At 51.0% G+C, this 24,488-nt stretch overlaps 1 long non-coding RNA gene across 7 annotated transcripts in view; it reads right to left on the bottom strand.

The window, feature by feature from the left end:
* The window catches only part of LOC103352266 (uncharacterized), a 46,052-nt gene that overhangs the window by 17,160 nt on the left and 4,404 nt on the right, over positions 1 to 24,488 (bottom strand). For 4 of the 7 annotated variants that reach the window (XR_519757.5, XR_016234331.1, XR_016234332.1 and 1 more), the window contains exon 4: positions 11,566 to 12,293. The exons of 1 other annotated variant lie outside the window; for it this stretch is intronic. This is a non-coding gene — a long non-coding RNA (uncharacterized LOC103352266). Of the gene's footprint in view, positions 1 to 11,565; positions 12,294 to 20,876; positions 23,395 to 24,488 lie in introns of those variants that run through there. 2 more of the 7 variants (XR_016234329.1, XR_007923118.3) reach the window with 2 other exon arrangements.

Here is a 24,488-nt window from a genome sequence, read left to right as displayed (position 1 = left end):
GCTGCTTGCTTCCAATCCGGCTCCCTGATAATGTGCCTGAAACACGGCAGAAGATGGCTCACGTGTTGGGGCCCCTGCCAGTCCCATGGGAGACCTGATTAGAATCCTGGCTTCTGCCTGGCTCAAACCTGGCCATTGCACTATTTGGGGAGTGGATCAGCAAATAGAAGTGCTGTCTGTCTGTCTGTCTTTCTCTCTCTCTATTGCTCTGTGTTTCAAAATAAATAATATGTTCTTAAAAAGGTAATGCTCATGAAGTGCCTGGTTCATCTTCATTCACTTGACACAGCACACAATTTCTCCTCATCACTGTGGCTCCTGCTGCTACTTTTCAGCTTCCTAAGAATCCGTGAATAAAATAGACCTCCCCGCATGGCAACACAGCTAGCTAGCTTTTTGAAACAGCATTTTCAATGCTTGATAAAATAGAAATCTTATTAACTAGCTGTGATTTGGAAATGGACACTGCAAAGTTCTTAATGAAAAAAAGCTCTCAACCTCTAATCAAAGTCTAATATTAGGAGAAGAAAATTAATGTTGAAAGCTGCTCCTTGGGGCCAGCGCTGTGGTGTGGCGGGTAAAGCCACCGACTGTGACGCTGGCATCCCATGTGGGTGCCAGTTCATGTCCCGGCTGCTCCACTTCCAACCCAGCTCCCTGCTCATAGCCTGGGAAAGCAGTGGAGGAGGGCCCAAGTGCTTGAGCCCCTGCCACCCATGTGGGAGATCTGGATGAAGCTCCTGGCTCCTGGCTTCGGCCTGGCCCAGCCTTGGCTGTTGTGGCTATCTGGGGAGTGAACCAGCAGTTGGAAGCTCTCTCGCTCTCTCTCCTTCTCTCTCTGTAAGTCTTTCCAAATAAATAAATTAAAAAAAAAAAAAAGAAAGAAAGAAAGAAAAAGAACAGAACAGAAAGCTGCTCCTCTCACTCCTTGACCGAGCCTCACCAGCCTTACTCCTCTTTCGCTGTGAGACGATGAGCGGCCCGCAGGCCCCGCCCCCCAGCCCCACAGGAACTGCCATGTCAGGCCTCTTGTTCTCCTGTGATTGATGCACCCCCCCCCCCCACCCCGGACTTGGGCTTTCCTCCTTTAAAATCAGGGCTGCTGGAGTCAGAGTGATTGACAGCATCACTGTCCTCATGACAAGAAGCCCATCATTTTCACCAGCACAGGTCAGCACCCGGGCTCCCCATACACAGCCTGGCTGGTCACCCACGGGTGACAGGGAATTAGCACCTCCCTCCCCGGGAACCAGGAGGGGAATGTTTAGCACTTGCTCCCCACCAGCTGGCAAGAGCCCTGAGCAGGGCCATGGGGCACGAGACCCGGGCACTCTGATCCCTTTTCTGCAGCCCCTCGTGGTCACAGATCTTGGCTCTACCTGGAGACTCATCTTCCAGGGCTTAGGAAGAGGGACAAAGGCCAAGAGCAGCATGCAGTCGGGACAACAGGACTCCAGACTAGAGCCCTAGACCAGTCTGTATTTCCTGCCCCTGACCTGCACTTAAATGGACAGCCCCACAGGGAGTCCGTGGGCGGGGACTCCAGCCAGTAAGCAAGGGAATCTAATTGCATCCAGCCCTTCCCACCACAATGGTGACAAAAGCTCCTACCATCAATCCCATCATGGGGGCGGGCACTTGGTACAGCAGATAAGCGCCCACTTGGGGTGCCTGCATCCCAGCCTCTCGAAACAGAGTGTCTCGTTCAAGTCCCAGATCCTTCTCTTTTTGTCCAGTTTCCTGCCAACGAGCCCCCAGGGAGACAGTAAGTGACAGCCCAAGCACTCGGCTCCCTGCCATCCACGTGGGAGACCGACATTGAGTTCTGTGCTCCTGGCTTTGGCCTGGCCCAGCCCTGGCTGTTGTAGGCATTTGGGGAATGAACCCAAAGATGTAAGATATCTCTCTCTCTCTCTCTCTCTCTCTCTCTCTGGGTGGTGCTGTGGTACAGTGGGTTAAAGCCACCACCTACAAAGCTGGCCTCCCACATGGGAGACAGTTTGAGTCCCGGGTATTCTAATCCAGCTCCCTGCTAATGCACCTGGGAAGGTAGCAGAAGACAGTCCAATGTTTGGACCCCTGTATCCACATAGGAGACCCAGAAGAAGCTCCTGACTCCTGACTTTGGCCTGGCCCAGCCCCAGCCATTATGGTCATTTGGGGTGTGAACCAGCAGATGGAAGATTTCTCTTTCTCTCTCTGCCTCTCCCTCCCTCTCTCTGTAACTCTGCCTTTCAAATAAATAAAATAAACTTTAAAAAAAAAAACTCTGTCTTTCTCTCTCTCTTTCTGCCTTTCAAAGAAAAAATGAAAATAAATAAGTATATAATTTTTTAATGGCACAGTGTCCTAAGGCCCGGAGGTGAATTGTCCAAGCTCTGGTATCATTGGCCTGGCAAAGCCAGATGCTGGACAAACTGACCCTAGGAAGGGGGACGCTGGAATCGAGTTCTGGATGCTCATTTTCTTCCTCCCCACAACGGGATGACAGTAGCACTTACCTCCCTGGGTTACAGGGCTAGAACAGCGAGGATGGAATGAGTGGATTAGCCAACGCATTTGGGATCTCCTCGGGACATCGGGACATGGAAGTGGCACGCAAGCTCGGTGGCCTTCGGGTGTGTCTGAGTCCACTCAGGCTACACTGCTCAAACAACAGACACCCGCGGTCTCGGTTCTGGGGAGCGAGGGCCAAGCTCGAGGGGCCAGCAGACCCGGTTTCTGGTGAGGCCTCCCTTCTGCCTTGCGGATGGCACAGCCGCTTCCTGCCGTGTGCTCGCGCCACGGAGAGCTGGGGTCTCAGGTGTCTTCCTCTTCCTTTTGTTAATTCAAGTTGCCCTCTCAAAAACGTGTATGTTCAAAGTGTGCAACACAAAGTTTGCCCCACTTCTTCCTCGTCCTCCTCCTCCTCCTCTACCTCTATGTCCTCTATCTCCGTCTGTTTCTGCTATAAGCATCTGCTACCGTCTTGGCAAACTTCTAACATAAATCACAATATTATAAGCTGCCATCCTCACGCTGAACATGTGTTCTCTCGACTTGTTCCTCCGACACAATGCAACTTTGTACCCTTTGACCAAGATCACCCCATGGCCCCACCCCAGCCCTTGGCAATCACCATTCCACTTGTACTTTCTGCGTATCCAGCTTTCTCAGATTCTACATGTAAGTGAGACACGCAGTAGTCTTTCTGTGTCTAGTGTCTGTCACTTGGCATAATGTGCTCTGGTCTCATCTGTGCTGGGGCAACTGGCAAGTCTTCCTTCCAGCTGAATACATGTCCCACTGTGTGCCTCCACCACAGTGCCTTTATCCATTCATTTGTCCATGAACGCGAGTATTGTTTCCATAGCTTAGCTCTGTGAATGACGATGCCAGGAGCATGGCAACACAGATATCCCCACCAGACACGGATTTCATTTCCCTCGTCCACACAACCAACAGAGGCTTCGATGGAGCCTAAGTAGTTCGAGTTTAATTTCCTACAGAGCCTCCATAACGCTGGCACCAATTCCTGCCCCCCCCCCCCCAGCAGTGTACAGGGCTGCCTTTCTGGGCACTGTCACCAGGGCTGGCTCCTCTTGTCCTTCTGATAACAGCCACGCTCTTGGATGTGAGGCGATGGCTCCTACAGGCTGTGATTTGCATCCCCTTGATGAGTAGTGCTGTTGAGAACCTTTTCATATTCCCGTTGACCGGTTTTATGCTTCCTTTGAGGGAAACGTGTATTCAGGTCCGAAGGCTACTTGGAAATCATTTTTATTGTTATTCTTGTAATTGAGTTGTGTGAGTTCTTCATATATTTTGGATCTCAACCCCTTGTCAGGTGTATGGTTCCTAAATATTTTCTTCCAGACGGTAGGTTAGCGTGTTGATTGCCTCCTCTTCTGTGCAAAAGTTTCTAGTTTGCTGTGACCCCACTTGGCTTCTCTTGCTTTTGCTGCTGCAGCTTTGGGTGTGAGATCCAAAAACCTCATTGCTACGGTCAACCTCAAGGAGCTTCTCCCTCGTTAGGAGTTTCATGGTTTCGGGTCTCACGTTTGTCTTAGTCCATTTTGCACTGGGTTCCGAGCATGGTGAAAGATAACGGCCCATGTTCATTCTGCAGACGGATATCCATTTTCCCAGCGCCATTTATTGAGGAGATCCGGCCCCATCAGAGTAGGACCCCACTCTCATAACCTCTGTTAACACAGTAGCTCCCGGAGATCTGTTTCCAAATGCACTGGCGGGGTGAAGGCTGCAACGTGGGAACTGAGGGAGGAGCACACTCGGCTCACGGCGAGCGAACGCATTTCAGCCCAGTAGGGGCTCATTCTCCCCAGGTGCACAGGCCCAGAGGTGTTCAGCTGAGCACACCTGCGACACACAAATGCTAGACAAGTTGTCTTGACTACAGGGGTTTCTGAGGCTGTGTTTCCAGACCTCCGCTTTGAAATGTCTTTCTCTTGTCTGGCTTCCATGCTTTCTGTCTCGTCCATTCACCCCTTAGTCTCTCTGCTTAGCTCATGTGCAAGGACAACGTGTTCAACACAGCGCTTGATGTAGCTTCTCCGAGAAGTAGCCTCTTGGGTAGGTCTCTTCGCCCTGCGCTTCTCAGCCTGAGGGCAGCTCCACACTGCGTCTGCCACTGGCTTGGCCGGGGCTCTGACAGCCAGAGATTGGGGTGGATTTGATGTGATTGGCAGGAGGGGAGATATGAAGAGATGTGGGCTTTGCTGTCAGTTCTCTCTTCCAAGTCGAGTTCAGAGGTGCTCAGGGTTTGGACAGGGAAGATAACCCACTCTGTCATTTTCTAGGACAGCATATGAGATGGAGCTGAGGGGGAGACACTGTCCTCCTGGGTTCAGGCCTGTTTTGTGGGAGCTCAGTGAGGAGCCAGCCTGGAGTGTGTGCTGGGTGGAAGGAGACGTGGCCCCCTTGCAAAGCCCTGGCTGCAGCTTCTCACAGCCCATGCACGTTCCTCCAGGCCTGCTCACCTCTCTCCCAAGTCAGTGCCTCAGCACCTGCCTGCCCCTGCCAGACCCACAGCCCTGGGAATTCATGGAGCCAGGGCACGGGGAGAAATGCCTGGAATCTGCTTGGAATTCGTTTAGATACTGCTCGGTCTGCTGTAACTGATAAGCAGAGGGCTGACCTACTTTGAGGAGAATCAGCAAATGAGTTGGAGTCCACTAGATGACTCCGGAGACACAGCCAGTGCACACCCATGTGCACGCGCACACACACACACCCCAGTACTGCCAGTGAATCAGCAGTTTTTGCAATAGTGTTGGCACTGCATGCTCCCACCCCAACACTGCCTGTCCACCTAAAGCAGACGACTTAGTGAACCACACCTGCGCTGCTTACGTCACCACTCCAGATGCCAGGGGCTGCAGATTCTCTACCACTCTTCTGGCAAACACAGAGAGTGCTGGTTTCTGGTTCTTTCCCTCTCCCTGTTTCTCAGACAACCCCTCACGTGCCACTCCCACCTTCTTAACAAGCAGCCTTATCCAACGTAGGGAGGGGCACGAAATGGCCAATTTCTTTTTAAAGGTTTGTTTATTTACTTGTTTGAAAGGCAGGGTTACAGAGAGAGGGACACACAGAGACAAAGAGATGTTCCACCCACTGGTTCACTCCCCAAATGACCACAACAGCCAAAAGCCAGGAGCCAGGAACTCCATCCAGACCTCCCCCATAGGTGGCAGGGGCCCAAGCACTCAGCCACCTTCCACGGACTTCCCAGGTGCATTAGCAAGGAGCTGGATCAGCAGCAGAGTAGCTGGGGCTCCGACTGGTGGTCCCTGCTATCAGAGGGCTACCTACCACTGTAAGCGGCAGCTTAACCCGCTGCACCACAGTTAATTCTTACTACTCGGAAAGAAGAACCTCGTTTAATAACCTGCCACCCAAAAAATCCCGATTCTAGGATTCTTCTTGGAGACAGACTCCGATTTCCAAATTAAAGGCTCTGCAATGATTCTCTGTGGTGTGTGTGTGTCTCACCCTGCCTCTGTAACTCTTTCAAATACATTTTAAAAATTTGTTAAAAAAAGACAAGCGAGTAGAAATCACAAGTTAATGTGGTTGAGTACAACAATGGTAGTTCAAGCAGCAGATGATACAGGGAAGTCACACAAGGCCCCTGCCGTAGGGACAGGCTGAGCACACACACCAGAAGCAGGTCAAGGTCGTCTTCTATCCCACTCTGTTCAGCACCTCAGGTGGGGGGTGGGGCTCGCCACTGCAGCCACGCCTGCCTGTGCACCTTCCTTCCCAGGAGTTTTGAAGACCCAGGAACCCGACTCAGCAAAGCTCTTCCCTCCCATGCCGCAGTTCCACACACCGTTCCAATGCCACTTACACACCGTGTCACATCCGGGACGTCAGCTCTTGGGAGTGTCAAATATCGCACAGACCACGAACACTCACCTGGGCGCTAAGACGACAGACAGGCTGAGCCGTGGGAGGGATACAGAAAGGAATCAGAATCTACATCGCCCAGGCATCCGCCGTCTCCTAAGCAACTTAGAGACCAGGACAGCAAGGGCAGCCGGCCTTAGAATGCGGTGAGTCCACTCATTCTCCCAAAGCCTGAGAGAGTTTCCCATCCCATCAGGACAAGCAAAGTCCTCCGCTTGGCTATAGGGCCCGTGCACCCCCACTCCACACCTCCCTTACCTCCCTGATCTGCCCGCCCTCCCCTGTCCTCCTGGCTGGCTTCCTCTGTGCACCAGTGACCAGGCACGCCCCACCCACGGCCCCAGCTCTTCCCACACCTGGGTCAGGATTGCGTCTTCCACAAAGCACATTTCCGGAAAGTGCAAATGCAAAGCTTACTCCCCGAACAGCCTTGTAGCATTTCTTCCCCACCTGCCCCAAAGGACTGCAAAGAAGTCAAATGAGCTGTCTGTTCCTTAACTGCAAATGACGCTCGCAAAAGTTTATGTAGCTTCCTCTTTTTTTATTTTTTTAAGTATAAGGGTGCTTCAGAAGTTCATGGGAAACAGCACTGAAAGATGAATGTGTGGGTCCAGCATCGGGTGTGGTAGGTTAGGCCACCGTCCATGATGCCATCATCTCATTGGGGCACCTGTTCAGGACCTGGCTGCTCCACTTCTGGTCCAGCTCCCTGCTAAGGCTCCTCGGAAAGCAGCTGAAGGTGGCCCAAGTGCTTGGGCTCTTGCCATCCACATGGGAGACCCAGAAGAAGCCTCTGGTTCCTGACGTCAGCCTGGCCCTGTGCTGGCCATCGCAGCCATCTGGGGAGTGATGCTCTCTCTCTCTCTCTCTCCCTCCCTCCCTCCCTCTCTCTCTGTAACTCTGCCTTTTAAGTAAATAAATTAATTAATTAAAAAAAAAAAAGAAGTTTGCCTTGGTGCCAAAATATTTTGAAATCCATGCACAGTTTTTTCATAATACACATTTTCAATGAACTTCTGCAGACGCCTGTATGCAGAGTTTGAAAACTTTGGAATCACATTGAACTTATCTTTTAATTCCATTTCCCACAAATTTTCTGATACACCTTCCTAGCTCTGTGCCACTCCTGGGACGCCGCTCTCTGTATCAACTTACGCCATGAACGGATTGCACCCACGGTCTCTTGCTGCATAATGAATTCCTAGAGACCCAGCCGCTTGGAGTGACAGCACACGCATGCTGCCTCTCTGCTCTGCAGACAGAGCCCTGGCGGAGTTCTCTGTCTCCCAGGCTGCCACCAAGGTGATGGGCAGCCGTGGCCACATCTGAGCTCAACAGGAGGTACAGCTGCGTCTAAGCTCTGCTACCGTTGTTGGAGATTCACTTCCTCGTGGCTGTTGGACTGAGAACAGATTCCTTGCCGACTGCTGCCTCGAGGCCACCATCAGCTCCGTGCCCCAGGGCCTCGTCCATGGGCAATCCACAATGTGGCAGCTTGCTTCCTCCAAGCCAGCAAGAGAGCAGGGGGGAGCCAGCTGGGGAGACACAGTCTTACGTATGGTAGCACAGTGCAGTAGGTGGGCTCACGGGGGCGCATGCCCACTGGGGCCTCAGCCCACCCACCACGAGGGTGGTGATGGGGGCATCCGTGTTCTCATCGGGGAGGGTCCCAGGAGGAACCAGGGGAGGCTAACACGGTGCAGCTCCGGGTCCAGGACACGTGTGCTGCCCCCACAGCTTCCTCCCTGAGGGTGCTCCCCTTCCTTTTCCTCATCTGTAAAATTGATGCCATGCTCCATCAGCCGGAAGCAAGTCATGGGATGCCCCACACACAAGGGGAGGGGTCCAAGGGAGAATCCTGGGGCCCACCTTAGAGTGTTTCTGCCACTCTCCTTTGATGTCAAAGTCATCTCAGCCTAAGCCAGCACCAGTTCTAGGCTGATCAAGAGGACAGGGCACAAACAGTAAGGATTTGCCCCATTGGATTGATTTAGGCAGAGCCCGAGCCTGCCCGGATTTCCCTGCAAATCTTGGAAAGTCCTGATTTACAAAGACACCTGACGGCTAGGGGGAGCGTGGCCGTGAGGAAGGAGAGATGGGGAGGGTTGGAACTGGCACTTAACCAAGAAGAAATTTCAGCGCCCCAGTACTGTGCCACTGCTGCTCCCCGAGGCTTCGGATCTGTGTTTGAGGTCATTATCGCCCCAGGCCTCAGGGAGAGGCTGTCCAGGCAGCCATGAAAAGTCAACACTGGCAACAATTCAGAGTCAAGGGCAGACCGGGGTCCAAGCCCAGCCCTGCTATTTTCCCTGCTACGGCTGAAGCACAGTAAGCCTGGAGCCACAACACGCGGGGATGGTGAGAGCCAGCCTTCCGTGCAAACAGCCACACTCGGCGTGGAAAGAGGAAGCTGCCCTTCCGTGTAGGCTGCTCACGGCTGCATCGCACTTGACCTGAGCGCTCTGAAATGTCCCCTCTTGTGCCGGACGCCTTAGCCTGGAACAAATACCACAAAGGGCTCAGGAAAAGGCGCTCCACACTCCTCACCTACGCCCTCCTCCCCGCAGCAACCGCTCGACAGCCTCGCTAAAGGGCAGTCCTTCCGGATTGCTGGGGCCAGAGCACTCCTTCTCCTGTTTGCAATAAATCCTAAATTAAAAAAAAGTCGAGGACACATGCTGAGCTTTACTTTTTCACACGAAGCCACCTGGGGTGGGGGGAAGGCAGCGGGAAGTCTGACCCCACCCCTCGCCCCCTCGGGCATTCTCAGGTGACATCTCCCCTTCCCACCAGTTCTGTGACTAGGACACGGCAGCTGCCACAGGGGCCGGGGCCCTGGAACGAGGCACGGGGTCTTGGCTAGGAGCAGGTGAGCCCACCGCATGAGCCCAGGCCCCTCCCAAGCTGCCCCAGAAGAGTCCAGAGGACGAGGACACACCAGGGGGGCTCGCGCAATGGATGCTTCTTCCTACAGATCCTGGAGGTTGAAGTCCAAGGCCACCGTGTGAGAGGCCACAGCTGAGGCCCCGTCCTTAGCTGCAGATACCGTCTCCTCCCTGTGCCTACACCTGGTTTTCTCTTGAGTGTCAGCTGCCCCGGAAAAGACCTCATCATGCTGGACCAGGTCCACCCCAATGACCTCATTTACTTTAGTCATCCCTTTAAAAAAAAAAAAAAAGATTTATTTATTTGAAAGTCAGAGTTACACAGTGAGAGAAAGAGAAGTAGACAAAGAGAGAGAGAGAGAGAGAGGTCTTCCATCTGCTGGTTCACTCCCCAGTTGGCCTCAACGGCCGGAGCTGTGCCAATCTGAAGCCAGGAGCTTCTTACAGGTCTCCCACACAGGTGCAGGGGCCCAGCTGCTTTCCCAGGACATAGCAGAGAGCTGGATCGGAAGTGGAGCAGCTGGGACTTGAACCAGTGCCCATATGGGATGCTGGCGTGCAGATGGTGGCTTTGCCCGCTACACCACAGTGCCGGCCCCTTTAGTTACCTCTTTAGAAATCACATCTCCAATACAGTGATAATCCAAGGGACTGGACTTTAAATGCGAATTTTCAGGGGACACGAGTCAGTCTTCCATGCAGACAGGAGGGCCCAGCCCCGCGATGGGACAGTGTTGGGTGGGGTTTTCATGGTACACAGACGCTTCATTCGCCTCATATTTCAAACAGTGGCAGAAGCAATAAACCAGGTCAAATGTGCACATGTCCAATAAATGGTTGTTAAACGGGAATTAGAACTCTGGGAAGTCTCCCAGCTTCTCTTGTTGACAGACTGGTTTCTCTCTCTGCCCTCTCTCTAGCTTGATGACCCCAGGGAAGGAAACCAGACATGGTTTAGCAACTAAACAAGGCGATACTTCACTGCTGCTCTTTGAAGGCTGTGACACCTGCGATTGAGATCTTTCAATCTGCAGCAAATGAACCGAGGGCCAGAGACTTCTCATCAGCCCAGAGGGGGAGCCTGGCAGGTGCAGCAGAGGCTGGTGAAGCTGGTGAGGGAGACAGGAAGGGGGAAGGCGTCTATTTGCAGCCATGGCAGGAAGCTGGCGAGATGCAGACACATCCCAGGGAAAGGCAGAAGTGGCTTCCAAAGCTGCTCCCCCAAGGCCCCGGATGCCCCAGGTCTCCACGGAAGGGACCCGCCAGGCAGGAGGAAATGGAGATGGGACCCTGGGCACAGCAGCAGACGCAGAAGGGACAGGGCCCTTCGAGGTCAGAGGGGCCCCAGGATGGTGCGTGGATGGGGACACGCTGAAGGAGGTGGGAGCAGGGGCTGGGGCCTGTGAACTTGGAGGTGACCTGTACCTCGGGGTGCTTATCTGGGCCAGGAGAGGCTGCAGGTCGGAGGCTCCTGGCTGGGCCATGCAGGCTGCTCTGTGACAGAGGCACAGGGAGCAGGCTGTGGTCTCTGCACACACAGCCAACTACCTGCTCTGGACTAACTTCTCTGCTTCGATTAGCCAGGGTTGCTCAGATAAGAAAGGTTTCCTCCTAGGAGTCTACTCTCATTTCAGCTAAGGGGACAAGGACACTGCTTGCGTTTCTCTTCAGGGTGCGCTGTGGGAAAGGGACCCAGCCCTCTTTGGGGGATCCCTGAGGTGGCTCCCAGGCACCTGATCAGCTCCTGGGGGTCGGGATAACAGGATGCCAGAAGCAGGAACAAATGCAGAGCCGGGGAGTTTCTGAAGCAAGGAGCTCCCACCTGCTGCCAGAAACACGGCCCTCGGAGCCCCTGCTTTCCAGGACCTGGTGAAGGAAGCCATCTGTAACCGTGCTACAGGGCAGACACTCCCAGAGGGGCCAGGCCATCTGTCAGTCATCCGTCCCGACACGTCCGCTCTGAGGGGCTGGATGAAAACAAGAAGTAATCGTGCGGCGTGCACAGCCCACGGGCCCGGTGGTGCAAAGAGGGGGAGACGCGGAAACAGGAGCCTGATCCTCTCCCACCAGGAGGAGGCCCAGTGCCTGGCAAGAACCCGTGGCTCCCGTGCTTAACTCAGGGAGTGACTCACCCAGAGAGCAGTCTTTAGTTAGAAGTAAGTCCTGCACACATATGGTGTGAGGACCCCAGGACAGGCAGGACCCAAGCACCTCGGGAGACCTCCCAGGAGTCTGCAGTTGGGTGGTCAGCTAAGAAGCAGGAGGCCCATTTAAACTGCATGTCAGATGGAGGAAGCGTCGCTTTATTTTGGTATTAGTAGGTTCCGTGCAATGTTTGGGACATACTTATGCTGTAGAAATTATTTGTTGCTCATCTAAGATTCCAATTTAACTTGACATCTTCTGTGTTTACTTGCTAAATCTGATAGCCACCAGCAGTTGTCAGTTTCCGAGTTGTGGAGGACAGACGTGGACTGGACGCGCTGCTCCTGGCGGCTGCCAAATGATGGGACATCACAGATGGCTGGCGGTTGCTCCAAGGGAGTGTTCAGCCCTGCCCAAATGGGTCAGTGCGGTGGTTGCTGTTTATAGACGTCTGAGTCAACTGGTTTAACCAGAAGAACATTTACTGTCCCTGTAACTGGGGCTCCAGAGACAAGCCATGCTCCAGACGCGGTGTGATCCAGGCGTGGGCAAGGACCGTCCGTCTGTCCGCCAGCCGGCCTCAGTCCTGATTACACCGTGGGCCAAGAGCAAGAGGGCGCAGCCGTGCCCACCACCACTTGCAGACACGGCCACTTTACAGGCCTGGTTTATGAAATGAGGTGGGAGAACGAAGGCCTAGAGCCGTCAGGAGCTCAGGAATTCACCTGTCTTTGGACATGGCCAGTGAGGAGTGTGAAAAGAAGGGCACAATTGAGTCAGGGTAAACACACCTGTCGGAGAAAGGTATCTCTTGGAGAAGGGTATCTGCCGGACAAGGCTGCTTCAGAAAGTCTGTGGGAAGATGGAATTAAAAGATAGCGTATTGTGATTCCAAAAAAGTAATCTAATTTTGAAGCCCATGCAAACTTTTTCCGTAGTATGCATTTCGCATGAACTTTTGAAGACTGCCGCCTAGGCATGGATTTATGTACCCTTTTTTTTTTTTTTTTTTTTTTTTTTTTTTTTTTTTGACAGAGTGGACAGTGAGAGAGAGAGAGACAGAGAGAAAGGTCTTCCTTTTGCCGTTGGTTCACCCTCCAATGGCCGCCGTGGCCGACGCACCACGCCGATCCGAAGCCAGGAGCCAGGTGCTTCTCCTGGTCTCCCATGGGGTGCAGGGCCCAAGCACTTGGGCCATCCTCCACTGCACTCCCTGGCCACAGCAGAGAGCTGGACCGTAAGAGGGGCAACCGGGACAGAATCCGGCGCCCCGACCGGGACTAGAACCCGGTGTGCCGGTGCCGCAAGGCGGAGGATTAGCCTAGTGAGCCGCAGCGCCGGCTGAATTTATGTATCTTTTAATTTCATTCTCCATGAACTTTTAGAAGTACCCCATCTGTACTTATGTATGAAATCACAACAAACATGAATTTAGCAACAATGTTAGAAAAAATGAGCCACCCAAAAGTTCCGATGAAGATCAGCCAAAGGAAACAGATTCGTCACGGGCTGTCCCCACCACAGACCTGCACGTTGCTTTCCAAGAGGTAGTATGGCTTCCGAGTGGTGGGGTGGGACGTTCTGTTTGCTCATCCTCCCTTTCGGGAATGCCCAGTTGCTGACAAATGCACCAACTGAAAACTCAGAGGCAGCTTCCTCTCTGGCTCACAAGGAAAACCCGCGGTGGATTTATGGAAACACTTCCCTCCAGGGCCATCTCAGCAGACGAGACGCCACGTGAACTTGACCCTCCCCCTCTCTTTTATCTGAATCGCTTCCATTAGTCACTTCCGTAAAGTAGGGGACTGTTTATCTAGGAACAAAACTACGTCAACAGCGTCGATGCCTTTCAGACGTTACTTAAAAGCCATTCTCTGGGAAACATTGCCAAAGCATCCGTGCTTGGACACAGAGAGAGCGCCGAGGGAACACACACGGGCAGTGCTCCCTCCAGCAGCGGCAGGACTTCTCCACACGCAAGCGCACACGTGGGAAGCCATGTCTCGGTTCTGAAACATCAAATCCCAAACCAACTTTTTCAGATCCGATGTTCAACTTCCCATGAAGTGCGAGGGCGGAGTTAACAAAGGTAATGAAAATTATTCTTAAGCAAACTCCTAGCATCTTATCTTCTGTTATAACTAAGTAAACATCCCTCTAGGGCTGCCCATGTAGAATGCAGCCTACACTGTACAGGGACAGCGCCTGCACGCCTCAGCACTGGCCTGGTACTCCTTGTTCCCCAGCTGGTCAGGAACCAATATTCACCAAGTCTCTTCCCAAAATACTCAAAAATGCATTTAATCTGGCTGGCGCCGTGGCTCAATAGGCTAATCCTCCGCCTGCAGCGCTGGCAACCCAGGTTCTAGTCCCGGTTGGGGCGCTGGATTCTGTCCCGGTTGCTCCTCTTCCAGTCTAGCTCTCTGCTGTGGCCTGGGAGGGCACTGGAGGATGGCCCAAGTGCTTGGGCCATGCACCCACATGGGAGACCAGGAGGAAGCACCTGGCTCCTGGCTTCGGATCAGTGCAGCGCTGGCCACAGCAGCCATTTGGGGGATGAACCAACAGAAGGAAGACCTTTCTCTCTCTCTCTCTCTCTCTCTCTCTCTCTCTGTCTCTCTCTTTCTCACTGTCTAACTCTACCTGTCCAAAAAAAAAAATTAAACAATGCATTTAATCTCAAAGCACTTTTAAGGGCTCTTGCAGTCTAAAATTGCTAAAATTGCTAATCATGGAAACAGTTTTCCTTGGTCCGTTTGTGTTGCCATAACAGAATACCACGAACTGGGCAATGTATAAAGAATGGACATTTACTTCTTTCAGCTGTGGAGGCTAGAGTGATGGGCGAAGGTATCCTTGCTACATCATCCCAATCAGGAAGGTGAAGGGCGAGGGGGCATGAGAGTCAAATTCACTGTTGCAACAAACCCACTGTTGTGCTAATGCAGCCACTCTTGCTGTGACAGCAACATGAACCACCCACGATGACTGAGCCCTCAGCACCTGATCACCTCTTCACGGTGCCCCCTCTCAGCGCCGCTGCATTGAGGGTTAAGTTCCCAACACATGGACTTCGCAGGACACATTCAAACCCCAGCAGGAGTGTTTGGGGGAATCAGCGAGCTGGTTTAGCTAAGTAGACCTACGTGTCTGGTCTTCTCTGTGGTCAGGGCTCTCATCATGACCTTGGGCGAAAGAAACATCCTGGGTCCCAAGTTCCTTGCACCAAAAAGGATGGCAATCAGTGTATGCAACAGAAAACCCCACCGGAGTGGTTTGCCTAAAAAAGGGCTTCATTCTCTCAAAACTAAGTCCAGGGCTGAGGTGCAGCCCACGACAGCGCTGGCATCCCTGCTCCTCCTGTGTCCTCTCTGCCACCCTCAGCCCACGGCTTTCATCCTTACCTTCATCACGTGCGGGTGGTAAGATGCGCTCCACCTCAAGGCTCACAAAAATATAAGAAAGCAGGAAAAGGGGCTGGCCCTGTGGCACAGCAGGGAAAGCTGCTGCCTGCAGTGCTGACACTGTACTCTTTTCTTTCATTCTTTCTTTTTTTTTTTTTTTTTTTTGACAGGCAGAGTGGACAGTGAGAGAGAGAGAGACAGAGAGAAAGGTCTTCCTTTGGCGTTGGTTCACCCTCCAATGGCCGCCGCGGCCAGCACACTGCGCTGATCCGATGGCAGGAGCCAGGTGCTTCTCCTGGTCTCCCATGGGGTGCAGGGCCCAAGGACTTGGCCCATCCTCCACTGCACTCCCTGGCCACAGCAGAGAGCTGGCCTGGAAGAGGGGCAACCGGGACTAGAACCCGGTGTGTTGGAGCTGCAAGGCGGAGGATTAGCCTAGTGAGCCGCGGCACTGGCTGACACTGTATTCTTTAAGGACAATGATTTGCGTCCTGGATGCTCCACTTCCAATCCAGCTCACCGCTAATGACCTAGAAGAAGCAGTGGAGGATGGCCCAAGTTTTGGGGCCCCTGCCCCCGACATGGAAGAAGCTCCTGGCTCCGGGCTCTGGCTTGGCCCAGTCCTGGCCTTCATGGCCATCTGGGAGTGAGCCAGCAGATGGGAGGTCTCTCTGTCTCTCTCTTGCTCTGTGTGTGTGCGTCTCTTCCTCTCTCTGTAACTCTGATGTTCCAATAAATAAATAAATCTTTGGAAGGAGGGAGGGAGGGAGAAAAAATGTGCTTTCCTAGAAGCTCTGAAATTGCGCCTGCATACCTCATGGACTCAAACTCTGTCACATGATAGCGACATGGAAAGACTGGGCACTGAGTTACTTCTCCAGGTACATTGCTACCCGAAATAAAATGAGTTTAGTTAATAAGGAAGAAGAGCAAAATCTATGCTTGGTTGGCAGGCAGCAACGTCTGCTACACATCCCTCTGAAACAAGGCCTCTCTTACCTCCCATGCCGCTCCTCACCCATTCTTGCATTTAGCAAAATGCACTGAGTACCTTCTTCCTCCAGGCAGTCTCTCAGGTGCTAAGGACGCAGTACCAAGCATCCATGAACACAATCAGTGGAACAATCAGCCAATACAGGGGTCCTGCGCAAACTGAGATCTGATGCAGGACACAGACCTTCCTTTCTCATTCAGTGGTAAACGATGCCCTGCAAGATGAACCGATGGTTCCGAGCAGACCCCAGAGGTTAACTGCAACCGATTCGTGACATCCACCTGTTCCTTCCTCTCGCCCTCCCGGCTGAGAGCCTTGGAACACGGCAGGGGCCTCTTAGTGGTGAGAAGGTGAGATCATGATTGCAGGCTGATTCCTGAGGGGACCTGACTCCCATCGGTCCCCAGGGCAATCCCAAGGACAATGCACCCTGGAAGGTCATTCCAGGCAGTCCATCTCCATATCACTATTCAAATGAAAACTGAGCAAGAACTCTGGAAAATTCATTAGGCAGCTGCCAGCGTAAATCACTGGAAGCCTTTCGGGAAGACGGTGGGAGGTGCACATCGACAGCTTCCAAGCCTTCCCATGCAGAAGCCCAGTGCCCTGGCTTTACTTTGGGGAATGGAGAGTGGAAGGACTGGACCTGCAGGAAACCCTATGCACTAAGACACTCACTGTAGCGTGCGATATACAGTTGCACACCAAGGAAACAATCTAAACATTTATCAGTAGGACAACAGGGGAGGAGTCTTCAGAAGTTTATAGAAAGCGTGTATCATGAAAAACCTCTGCATGGGCCGGCACCGCGGCTCACTAGGCTAATCCTCTGCCTAGCGGCGCCGGCACACCGGGTTCTAGTCCCGGTCGGGGCGCCGGATTCTGTCCCGGTTGCCCCTCTTCCAGGCCAGCTCTCTGCTGTGGCCAGGGAGTACAGTGGAGGATGGCCCAGGCGCTTGGGCCCTGCACCCCATGGGAGACCAGGAAAAGCACCTGGCTCCTGGCTCCTGCCATCGGATCAGCGCGGTGCGCCGGCTGCATTGTGCTGGCCGCGGCAGCCATTGGAGGGTGAACCAACGGCAAAGGAAGACCTTTCTCTCTGTCTCTCTCTCTATCACTGTCCACTCTGCCTGTCAAAAAAAAAAAAAAAAGAAAAAAGAAAAACCTCTGCATGGTTTCAAGACTTTTTGCAGCAAAGTACACTATCTTTTTTAATTTTCTTTTTTATAGAAAGCTTTTATTTAATGAATACAAATTTCATTGGTACAACTTTTGGATTATAGCAGTTCTTCCCCCCATACTCACCCACCCACCCCCACCTCCTACTCCCTCTCCCATCCCACTCTTCATTAAGATTCATTTTTAATATCTTTATATACAGAAGATCAACTCTATACTAAGTAAAGATTACAAAAGTTTGCACCTACATAGACACACAAAGTATAAAGTACTCCTTGAGTACTAGTTTTACCATTAATTCACATAGTACAACACATTAAGGACAGAGGTCCTACATGGGGAGCAGGTGCACAGTGACTCCCGTTGTTGATTTAACAATTGACACTCTTATTTATGACATCAGTGATCACCCGAGGCTCTTGTCACGAGCTGCCAAGGCTATGGAAGCCTCTTGAGTCCACAAACTCCGACCTTATTTAGACAAGGCCATAATCAAAGTGGAAGTTCTTTCCTCCCTTCAGAGAAAGGTACCTCCTTCTTTAATGGCCCCTTCTTGCCACTGGAATCTCACTCACAGAGATCTTTCATGTAGGTCATTTTTGGCCACAGTGTCTTGGCTTTCCAAAATACACTATCTTCTAACCCATTTTTTTCTTCCCTACTCCCCCTCTTAATCCATTTTCCATAGATTTTTTGAAGTGCTCTCATGTAAGTAAATAATGACACATACACTCAATGAAATGGCATAGTACCACTATGACAGTTATAAAGACTACCTCCTCAAGAAAAATACTGCAAGACACAAACCTACATGTACACTCTCACTACCACCTTTAAATATACACAAGAAATACCTTAAAAATGGCAATAATTGGTAAGTGATTATGTGAGTATGAGTGGTCATATTTTAAGTGATTAGTTTCTCTCAATCTTCAGATTTTCCTGCATGTTTACATGAAAATAAATATATAGTTTGAAAAAGCAAAGGGCAATTAAGTGCTTTGTGAACTATTTTACCTTCTCTAGAATGATATACAAACCCTGGGCGGGGAAGTGACCTGGTACATAGTTCCTTTCATGGATTTAGAAGAAAGACGGTACCAACAGAAGGTAGAAATCGAACAGGTAAATACCTGTTTTGAATCTTCCCAAACTCAGTAGGGCTCGCTTTTTAAAAAGCCTACTCTTAGTATTTTAATAGAATTCTTAAGAAAGCTCTTTTCTCTATACTTAGATCCCTAAGTTCCAAAAAAAAATGTTTCCATGAGTCAAACAGAATATGATGGCAACAGTCCAGATGTTCGGGCCAAAAACACCACCGATTTTCCCTGAATCACTTGGGCAAGCCAAGCAAAAGATTTCCTTGTAGTCTGACTACAGTTTTATTTCACGATGCAGAACAGGTATGACCTGCTTTCCCCTTTTCTCTCCCCATCAAAATTGCTTAAGCAACATGAGCCACGGTGTTTTCAAGCACACTTGTTATTCCCACATTTTACCAACTTGTCCCAACCTGCAGAGCAATCACACTGGGCAAAGGAAAATTCTGGTGCCCTAGAGGATACAGTTGAGTGCGCGCACCCTTGGGATCTGGCTCTGAGCGGCTCAGATCTTCCCCCGATCCTCCCAACCAAGCCTGCAGAGCAGTGGCTTCAGGAGGTCCCTCAGCAGACGTCTGGTTTTCCCATGAGTGCTTCTGGGACATGTACTGCCTTAGGGATCTCTGCTTAGCCTCCCATTACTGGCGACACGAGAACGATTAAGTCCTCCCCTTCAAGGGTCTTCCTGTTGGCTCGGGAAGAAGATGGCTACAACACAGAACACACACATGGGCTGAGTACTGACCATGGCTGAGAACCTCGGCCCCGAGGGTTCAGGGTCACACTCAGGAGAAAGCAGCAGGGAAGATGTCTGACCCCATGCTGGAGGTCGGGACGAGTTCCTCACATCCAATTCTGGGGAGCAGGGAGGTGGACTTTGTGAGGCTCAGGTGTGTTACGGAGCCCTGCCCCTAGAAAGTGCACACAGTGTGTACCCACAAATATCTGCGTATGAGTTCAGAAGATTCAGGGACCGTGTCCCTCCAAAGCCATCCATTAGCGAGAGTACACGGCAGCATGGCAATAATTAATACCGAGTATGTCCTGTGCTTCATGGCCCATACATGTTTTCTGTGTTAATCCTCGCAACAAAACTATGGCACAGGAAGCATTGTTTCAATTATGCCAATAGGGACACGCAGAATCAGAGAAGTTACTCACCCAGATTAGAAGGGGGGTTCAAGTCAAGCCGAGCAACCACAGGGGCGCATCCTTTAGCCCGCCACCACTGCACCGCTGCTTCACCCCGAGAAAACAGAGCCCTTCGGGGCGAATAACTCGCCCGAGGCCACGTGGGCCGCAGCAGCTCACCAGCCCTCGACACAGATGCAGGACAGCTGAAGTCCTACGTGAGGCGGATTTGTGGGCAGGATTACTGAGGCAAGGCTTAGAGCCTGCCCGGCCACTGCAGTGTCCTGCAATGCCAGGGACGGCAGAGCTGGGCGCCGCTCTCAGCATGAACCGGGGGCGAGTCCAGACCCCCAGCCGACCTGGGGGAGCAGGAGCAGGGGAGGCGTCTGCGAGACATTCTCCAGTGCGGAGCTTCTGAAGGCCAGGCAGAGCCCGGCATCCCGCTCCAAAAGGCCAAAAAGGACCGAAAGGAGGGAGGGACGTGCAGGAGACGCCGCGTGTCCCGGAGTAGCCGACCCATCCGTAACAGTGATGTCCAACCCCGTCTACTGCTGTGCCCTCTCACGGGGAGGCCGTTCAGCCCTTCAGGGTCAGGGACGCAAAAAAGCTGGAATAAACCAGAATCGCCACTGTCGGCTCTGCGCACGGCCACTCACGATGGCTGTCACAAGTCCGTGTTCACTCCACCGTGGAGTAGCAAAGGGTAGAAAGTTCAGCCATGCAAGGCACGCAAGCTCTGGAGATGGCGCGCACAGCGAGAAGACACAGTCAGCGAGACTGTTTCACACTTAAAAATGTGCTGACAGGGCGGAGTTCACGCTAAGCACTCTTACCACAAAAAGAGGAGACAGGAGGAGGTGACGCGTTTATGGCACTGACTGGCCACGGTCTCATGGGCATACACTTAGCTCCTCACACATAAAAATGTACATAAGAAAGTTCTACAGCTTTTGCATGTCAATCACACCCCCAATAAAGTGGTAAACTAAACAGATGCAGTTCACAAAGGACCACATATTGAATGAGTCCATGTATATGAAATACACAGAACAGGCAAATCAACAGAGATAGAAACAGACGAGTGGTTTTCCAGAGCTCGGGACAAGAAACAGGAGAGTAAGGGGTGACACTTAAGGGGTCTAGGGTTTCTTCTGGTGGTTATAAAAATGTTCCAAAATTGATAGTGCCGATGGTTGCACAAGTCTGTGAATCCACGAAAGTCACTGAACTGTGGGCTTTCATGAGTGAATTGTATGGGGTGGGAACTCTTTCTCAGTGCAGCTGATTTCAGTAAAATAAAGCATATCTGGATGTCTTGGCTGGAAACAGACAACAGTCCTGTCTCACCGCAATTTAGAATGGGAATGGTATCAGACACCGTGTTTACCAGGCCTGGTGCCAAGGACATCGGATTATTTTCAGAAGTCAAGCTCACTCTCAGAGGACACACATCTGCCAACACTCAAGACAGCCCAAAAACTCAGGCCTGAGATCAAGAGCCTACTGCTGATAGGATCGACGAGAAATGCTCTTACCTGTGCAGCTCTCATACGAGGCCTACAGGAGAAAGGACAGAGCAATGGTCAAATTACAAATTATAGAAAGAAAAATATGCCTGACCACTTGCTAGCTGAGTGACTTTGTTTCTGTTATTGTTTTTATTTGAGAGGGAAAGAGAGAGAGAGAGAGCGAGCCAGCACTGTGGGCCGATTCACTTTCCATATGCCTGCACCGTCTGGGGCCAGGCGGGACCTCAGTCAGAAGTCAGGAACATAATCCAGGTAGTGACAGAAACCCGATCACTTGAGCCATCACCACTGCCTCCTAGGGTCCACATGAGCAGGAAGCTAGAAACAGGAGCCCGAGCTGGGAACTGAATCCCTGTGCTCTGGCAGACATGGGCAACTTAAGCACTAGGCTAAACGCCTGGCCATAGTTAAGTGACTTTAGACACATTCCTAGCATGTTCTTGCAGCCTCTGTCTTTATGCGTTTTATTCAATGAATAATATTATTTCAGAAGGGTTGTTGGGAAGATTAAACAAAATTGTGTGTACAAAGTTTGGCACAACAAATTCTCCCAATAAACAGTAACTATTTTTATTATTCCAAGCATTTGAGGACAACAACTTTTATGTCCATAGAACATCCAACCCAATGTCTAGACACTGAAATATTTAATGAATAAAGAAATCACGACATAATTGGGTGGAGCGATTTCTCTCCAAAAGGCTGCCCACTGATAAATCTATTTTAGCAACAATTTAGCATTTAACTAATCAGATTTCTCAGGCCAAAGAAAACACTGAAACTCTGATAGCATTTTCCTGAACTTGTTGTTTGTGAGGGCTGTCTGCGCAGTTCAGAATTTTCACTTATCTGTAGTGAAAACAGAAATGAGACCAAATGCCCTCCTAGTAGCAGAGGGACACTGAGACATCTACTGGCTTCTTTGTGTCATCTTAATCTAATAAAACACGCAGAAAAGAAAAACAAAAAACCCTTCAAATGTCCCACTGCCGCGAACTCCGACTGTGTTAAAGATACTGACCAGGAGAGAAATTCCCTCTCGCCTTCCCAGCTCTTCACAGAGAACATCACTGGGCAGAGGGATTACAGAGCTTCTGTGACATTGGAGTCCCCGTACCCAGCACTCAGCTGGGCTCAGGAAGCGACTGTTGATAAAATCTTACCATCACTTAATGACAACTTGTGGGGAAAAAAAAAAGTGTCACTCCTGTGTACAAAAGCCTGAAGAAGATGGATTTAACTTACTTCACTCCCCCTCCCCAGAATGCTCTCCACCCAGAGCTGGGGCAGCCAAGGCTGCCAACCGACCGTGGGTTGAACATGGCAGAATTTTTCCTCTGGTTCCTAGCTTGGCCACTCAGTATGTCTGCCCTTGACAATGCGGAGCGTCTCGTCCCGGACAAGTGGTGGATTTCCAAGTGACAGTTCTGCAAAGGCCCCAGTCTAAAGTGGAAGTTGACCTTGATACCCAGAAGCCTGGGTTTCTCGAGCTTTGACAGCTGGGTGGATATTTCACATGGGAGGGGGCAGGTGAGTGATGTATGTACACCATAAGACATGCCTAGGCAGCGGCAACGGTACAGTTAATTCAGTGAGATATCTGCTTTATGTAAGTCACGCAATTAATAAAAGTCAGACGGTAGAATCTCCTGCAATTTGGGCTCTGGGGGACAAGGCAAAATCCCGGTACTGCAGCTGTCTCTGCAGGCTTGACATCTCTGGATCTCTCTCAAAAATCATGGATCAGTCCTCGCTTTGTATCAGACGTGTCAGACTCATAAATCAAGTCATAGCTGAGCCTCTCGGCCTCTGCGATGCTGGCCACCAAGGGGCTTTTACACTTGATTTCCAAACCAGAGCTCTGTACTACTGAGTCAGGATCAGCCCTGGGTACGCATGACGTCCAGGTATTTTTCAGTTCTACGAGTATCTATTGTTCATCAGAGATGTAAAAGCTGGGGATTTTCCTCTGTCACACGATGTCCTTTACTTGGCTCTCTGACCTTCACTTGTGTTGGTTTCTCTCCACGTCTCTGAGCTACCGAGGCCATTTTGAATTCTGAACCCACAGCAAGACACTGATCCCTACTGTCCCTATCTGATCCCTACTGTCCCTATCTGAGTCTGAACCCACGTGGTGCTTGGGAAGTCAGTGCTCCCGGCCTCCCAGCTTCTGTGCTGACTTTGCTAGCTCTCGGCTTCAGCCCTTCCAGTCACTTGGGCAGTCCAGTCTTCTCTGTGCCTGGATCCTTCTGGTCAAATTGTGGTTCATGAACCAAAAGTATCAATATTATCTGGGTGTTTTGTAGAAATGCAGAACCTTTGGCTTCACTCCACCCCAACAAATTTGTACAGAGATTGAAGCTTGAGAGGTACTGACTTGCATTATCCAGCTTTATTGATAAGATTATTATTAGGGAAAGAAAAAGAAAGCGTGCCCCAAATCATAGTAACAGAGCATCAATTTCTGCGTCAAGCTATTAGCTTACCAGTCAGTTCTAGGAGAGCTGCTACTTTCAGAGGCAAATTCTTTAGAAAGTAAAGATAATGTAATTCCGATGACAATTGATTTCCATTCCACATTTACTGAGCACGCACCACGGGCAGCCATCTGCTCTAAGAGACACAACAATGCACAGAAGAATACCCATCACCAGGTAACTTCCAATCTGACAGGACGTCTATGTCAAGAACGCGAAAATGTGGTGAACTGTAGGAAGTGGGTTAAACAGCATGCTGTCGTTCTGAGGGAAAGTGGGGTTGTATCAGCCCCCAAAGAAACACCAGTTCCCCGTCCCGCAGACATTTTCTCAATCAAACATGGCTGACTGTGGGCAGCACGACCCTGCTCTCCCCAGAGATGACCGATTTCACTGAGAAACACAAATGTAAGAAACCACGCTTTCTGCTACTAGTTACGTGGATGCGGACATTACAAATAAGTCTTTGGTTCATTTCTGAGTTGATTTTTGTATATGGTAAGAGAGAGGGGTCAAGTTACATTCTTTTGCATATGGAAATCCATTTATTTCAGACTACCCTTTTCCCACTGTGGTTATAAACATGCTAGAATATTATTCAACCATAAAGGGGATGAAATCCTGCTGGTTCCAACAACATAAATGAGTCTGAAAGACACTGTGCTAACTTAAAGCAGCCAGACACAGAAAGACAAATACATCATCATTGGAGCCAATGCTATGGCTCAGCAGGTTAGCGCCCTGCCTGAAGTGCCAGCGTCCCATCTGGGCACTGGTTCTAGTCCCAGCTGCTCCACTTCCGATCCAGCTCTTTGCTATGGCCTGGGAAAGCAGTATTCGGTGGCCCAAGTCCTTGGGCCCTTGCACCCACATAGGGGACTCCTGGCTTCAGATCAGTGCAGTTCCGGCTGTTGCAGCCAGTTGAGGAGTGAACTAGTAGATAGAAGACCTCTCTCTCTCTCTCTCTCTCTCTCTCTCTCTGCCTCTATTCTCTCTGTGTAACTCTGACTTTCAAATAAATAAATAAATCTTAAAAAAATACATCATGATCATTCGTTTGTTGGATCTGAAGAAGTTCACCTCACAGAAGGAGCACAGTGCTGGGCAGGAGTTGTGGGACAGCAGGTCAAAGCCACCTCTTGGGATATCAGAGCTCTGGGTCATGTCTCAGCTACTCTGCTTCTGATCCACCTTCCTGCTAATACACTTGGGAAGACAGAGAAGGATGCC

Source organism: Oryctolagus cuniculus, chromosome 5, assembly GCF_051225735.1.
Source record: "Oryctolagus cuniculus isolate XC-2025 breed Fujian yellow rabbit chromosome 5, ASM5122573v1, whole genome shotgun sequence".
In the NCBI taxonomy this organism is placed as follows: domain Eukaryota; kingdom Metazoa; phylum Chordata; class Mammalia; order Lagomorpha; family Leporidae; genus Oryctolagus; species Oryctolagus cuniculus.
This window is presented reverse-complemented; position numbering and strand designations above follow the sequence as displayed.